Below are 6,000 nucleotides of genomic sequence, written 5' to 3' on the forward strand. Positions count from 1 at the left end.
AATAATCTCCGATGCTCTCAAACTTGTTATATCTGACGAATGCTTGTGCTCTAGCCTGCGTGAAAATTCTAAATCCTATCTAAAAGCTTCTAAACTGTTGTAATAAATGAGTAAAACAACACTTACCGCGATTAGATTTACTGTGTGGCTATAGGGATTAGAAACTTCGAACTTCCCAAAATGTCAGTATGGTACCAAACGTCTACTCTAGTGCATGTTCCTATCCATGTTTATGGCATAAGGCTTGTTAGTCATAATATTGTTATTGCTAGAAAACTTATTTTCTTTTGATATTTAGATTATTTCTGGTTGATCCTCTTCTGATGCTTGCTGCATGCATATTTGTGATAAACTTGAAAATCTTGGGTGTTACAAAACGTGCCCGTTAAGAGTGTGGCAGAAGTAGCAATGAATGTTTTTATAGAAGCATAGGAATAATAATCGGTTAAGTTACCAAGCGACGGAAGCCAAGTTGGATGATATGTTATTTGCAATAAAATGTGATATTTGTCCCTGGACCGTTGGAGGAGATTTTTGTGGATGCTCTGAGGAAGTATATATGGCAGAAAAAAGGGGGAGAGAAGTTTCAGAAACAAAGAAATAGAATTATGCAACTCAGTGATTATTCAAAGGCAACCTATGGAAAAAAGCCGTAACCTGAGAACCTCTAATTTGAATGATTAGATATGAACTAATTTGAATTACATCGTATATCTCCACATCTATTTTACCTTTTGGTCTGTGAATGTTAAAAGCTTTAGATTCATATATGCAATCCAGGAGTAGGAATCGGGGCGAGAGAGAGAGAGAGAGAGAGAGAGAAGGGACTACAACACTTGTTTAATTCTTTAGAAAAAAAAGAAAGTATTGAAGCATATTTCATATACTACTCTATTCTTGGGAAAAATTTTCAGGCTTTTCTCATGCATCATTTACATTATATCATGTATTATTGTATAAAGCAAACTCTTTAAGACGGTCATTCAGGATATAGACATATGAATTGAAAAGAATAAAGGTGGAGCTAAATTGAGATCAAATTAGAAGTAAACCCTCATGGCAAATATGAAATAAAAAAAACCCAAAATCTCCAATTACCATCATGATAATGTTCGATATTTAAGATTTAGGACCAGAACAGGTCTTATCCATCCCAAAAACTTACCAAACATTTCTTTTACCAATTATATATTCCCCACATGTATTCTCAAATTACTGATCATCAAACAGAAAACAAATGGGCCATATACCAATGAAAGAGTTATTATAACCTGGGATGTCTCTAACCGCTCCGTTCAGTTCATATAGGTTGCTTGGTTTTCCTTAACATGGTCATCCCACCACCTGATACTCCTAAGTTTAACTTTGACAGCTCTGTCAAATATTAAGACTGAAACCATGGCCTATATGCTGAATTAAGAACAAGATGGACTGGGCTTGTACATACGTTACATACGTGATGAATAAATTATGAACAACCTTGGTTTGGATGGAGAATCAGTTGCAAGTATCCACCATTCTTATTGGACAACTGCAGTTGCTTCAGGCCATCCATGTCTTTAGGGAGTGGTAACTATCAAGCTGATTGGATGGCCAATTTTGTAGCTGACCATGGTGAGGACAACATGTGGACTACTACTTACTCTCTAATCATTGCTTGAATGTGTTATGATTATAATAGGATATGTAAGAAACCTGAAGAGTTATGACACTTAGAGGAAGCAGAATAAAACCTTCTCACAAATAAAACATTACATTGTTTGGTATGTTTGGTACGCGATTAGAATCAGAATCGAAATAAATTAAAATGAGAATCGGATTGGTCATATCCTCCAATATATTTAGTTTATGATCGGAATTGAAATCAAAATCAGAATTGAATTTGAATGCCAGAGGATTGTAGGGATTGGATTTTGAGAGATTGGGACATTCCCATCCTTGCCCCCCTCCCTCTAAAATCATAATGGGAACGGGACTTCCTCAACCAAACATTTAAAAGAGTCACTTATTTTCATTCCTAGTCCAACTCCTTCCGGCCAACCATGCTTTTAATTTCAATGGCATGGTGGGTTTCTAGTTGAACAATTTGGTAACTATTGCAGTGCAGTCCACTCATGTAGGCTGCTGCAAAAATTGTGACGGCCAATTTTTCTTGTTGGCGACATATGGATATATTAAAAACAATGTAAGAAGTCACGTCCTTCTGTGGAAGGATCATCGTATATCGTGTATAATGATTCTACAACATCATCCTGGTCAAATATAAGTGTTTCATGAGGAATATTCATGACATTGACCAGTTAATGCAAAACACATCCATGTGTTATTAGGATCAACACTTAATGACCAGAGAAATAGCCTTTCTAGTATCCATAGACACATCTATGGCAACCTGATGGTGGAATAGCCAACTTATCCCAAGCTAGCGTTAACATTTTCACATATGTCATAAACCATTATATCACCAAAGACGACCTTTCCAAAGAAGAACAAAAGAACTAGTAGAATATTTTCTCTAAGTTTATGAAGCACAGATGTAGATATGGGATGCAGATATGACATGAAGGGGACAATCAATACAATAAATCTCAAAAAATTAGGATATAAATATGGCTAAGAAATGGCAATGGATATAAAATTTTTACATATAATGTATATGTAAAAAAGCATCCATAAAGTATAGTGGGCTATAAAAATAATCCATATTTTATACAGTAGCATCAACTTCTATAAACTCATCATTTAGCCAACATTTAAATCTTTAACACCAATCTATCCTCTATACTATAATATCAATATCGCATACTCCAAAATTTTCTATTGATCAATGAAAGTTAAAAATCATTAAAATGGAAGAAGGAAAGAAAGAAGAAGTCTTCCCGTCACATTGGAATGTGGTTTTAAGAAAGTATCGAGTATAACTGGCAAGTATCCAGAGCCATTTTTCAATCTAAAAAAAATGGAATACTTGATATAAGTTATTAGGCATGTATCCTAGAAATATCCAACAAGTACCACTATCTAATATATCCATTGCAAAGAAGGCATGCAATTTGACATATCGGTGCTTCTTAGCTTAACGTGCACTTAGATATTATCTAATAAATTGATGACACGAGGGAATAACTCCAAAATTGCATCAATAGTATCTAAATGTGAAGCATTCCCATGCAAAAATGGAATATCTCTAATATTGTTATGTTTTTTATTCCATCCTTTCACTATAGAAAACCAATTTATTGTTTCATATATATCATTGCACTTGAATTTGGTTTTATTCAGAAGTGTCTTGCATAAATATCTTATGTATCTTTCTATTATTGATATGCATATGGAATTACTAACATATTTTGCAAAAGAAATCTGAACTTCTTATAACTTTAAATTTATTATTTGCACAGGAAAAGTTCCCTCGGATTACTAGTTGGGAAATTGCATCGTTTGATAATGTGGCAGGGCTCAGCTTCAAGTGAACCAAACAAAACTAGTGTCTGTTGTCATCTAGTTTGTTCTCTAGCTTGTTTAGGTTACCTTTTGCTTCACTGCATTGAATTAGATAGAACACATACAATAAAGATGCTGATTGGATCTACTCTCTCTTGCTTCTCTATAGAAGCTAATGCAGATTTTCCTTTACCAGGTGCATGTCAAGTACTGCCTAGCAATTTATTCTGGTAGGACAGTCACAAATTGCCCACAGGCTAGTTACAGCCTCAGCCTTCAGAATATCTCCAGCTAAAGCCAACTCATCTCCATCCTCAACTCCATGCTCCACAAAGATACCTAGAAGTGTAATTCATGTTTCTGGTCCACATCTACATGCCTTCAAAACTCCCATTTCTACACCAAGTTCTCATCTAGAAAGCAAAAGACTGATGAATCAATGAAGACCTTTCAATATGGGTACTTCACCTTTTGTTAGTAGGTTTGACCTATTGGTGGAACTCATCAGCCTCAAGGCCTGGCCATGGTACCTCTCCCTCTCCTGTGGGGTTTCCTTTGGATGTTGTAGGCTCCTGCTGTGAAACTTGAATAGTTGGTGGAAGTTGGTTTTGCACTAAATGTTGGAAAACGAAAGATCGATAGAAAGGGAAGTTAAAAAAAAAAAAAAAAAAAGGAAAGCTTATTGATGGAGGCATGCTTTAAGGTGCTAGCTTTCTAGAAGGATTTGTCCCTACAAGAACTCACCAGCTTTATGCTTGTTGATTGTGCTTCCTATCGACTTACACAAAACTGTTGCAATTTTATTTGATTTTTATTGTGGTTAATGATTCAATACTTTTGTCATTGACTAGCTTCTTAACAACAATATAGTTGCTTAGGAAGGTTTAGGTAACTGAGCCCTTTTCTCCCTCAACCCCTGAAATGCCAAAATCTCACCCCAGAAACAAAATTAAAAGCAGCCCGATCCCCCTACCATTGATAATATTTGCGATAGGCAAACAATAAGCTTCTCCTTTTTCTCTGAGAACTTTACCTTCATTAAGGTAATGAAGAGGAAATAAAGAGAGAGTTATTATAGAGATACATAGAAGGGAAAACAAAAGGCTGCTCCTATCTTTTATTCTCTTTCAGGTAGCTAATATGATTCAGGCTTATGTCAGATCTAGGAAATCCAAGCTCTACTCATGTTGTCTTGGCCATGGACAACCTAGTTGACAAACCTTGGAACCTGAGTACAGAAGTAAGGGCCACCAATGTATGTATAAACTTTTAAAATGCTTATGGCAGCTAGGAATCACATTCTGTGCTAAAGATGCTAGAATCAACACAGCTATAAAAGGCTCGTAATGCATGAAAAGCTGACAGATCATGACTGGATTTGAGATCAAACGCATGCCTTTCTAAGATCCTGGCAAAAGATCTAGGTCAGAGCACCATTGATTTAACTGAGAGACAAAAATTGAGCAAAACTAGGTCATTGTCCAGTTTTTGTTGATAGTTGGAAATCTTCGAGAAACATGAAACAATGGTACGTCGATTTCACACTATTGATTGAGGTCCTAAGAAGATGTTGATGCAAAACTTGTACTAATGTCAGCCAAGTGCTGCTCCACATGCTGACTAAATTGCTTTCCCTTCTAGAGGAGCCAAATGTTGAAAATGGATCCCCATCAAATAGAGTTTTTGAAATGGACAAAAAGAAGAGGTTGCAACGGTTAATTAGCAGCTTCCTCTCTGTGATTTCAGCCACTCTTGGCAAAAGTTTATCCTATCGTTTTTTGTTGTTTAATCTCCTTGGCTTGATTCATGACCGCATAAGAATATTTTGCATGGAAAGCTGATAGCAGTATTCTTCCCTCTTTGCATTTTTTTTTTTGTAAGTAGCATGGAGAAATTATGGTTAAAATTGAGGTGAGGTTAGGACTTGGACCCAGATTCCTAGTATCAACTTTCATAGAACTTCTAGTTAGCAGCATCCTTCTACCCTTTTTACTCTTAGACAACCAATGTACAAGTTTGGGATCACAAGGACCAACTCTCCTAGTCAGAGCAGGATTCCTTTTCCAGTTAAAAGAGATAATACATTGGAAAATTTATAAAAGTCAAGCTAAATCCAATGAAGAACTGAGATGCCATCTACATAACTTTATCTTCTGTAGTGTCAGCAAGTTCTTGAAATAAGATATATGTCCTGATCATGCTAAAATGATATAGACAAGTTTGATTAAATATTTTAGGAAAGAGAACAACCTCAAAATTGCCATCAGAACAAGTCCTAATGGGTTGTTGGTTCATTGGCTCACTCTGTGATGCTTGTTGAGATGGTTTGATTCTTAAAATTTAGAATGCTAATAACAAATAGACGTTTTGAAGAAGTTATGCCCTCCAAAAATTTGATTGCGTTATAGAGTAGATGTAACATATCTTCCTCTTGAATCCTACTCAAATCTGCCTAAAACAACCAAATTGATCAACAATATTAATTCCATGGATTATTATCTTATACTACGTTAAATATACCAAAAGAACAACGTTAAGTTTAGAATAAGAAATATA

Source organism: Elaeis guineensis, chromosome 1, assembly GCF_000442705.2.
Source record: "Elaeis guineensis isolate ETL-2024a chromosome 1, EG11, whole genome shotgun sequence".
NCBI classification, from domain to species: Eukaryota; Viridiplantae; Streptophyta; class Magnoliopsida; order Arecales; family Arecaceae; genus Elaeis; species Elaeis guineensis.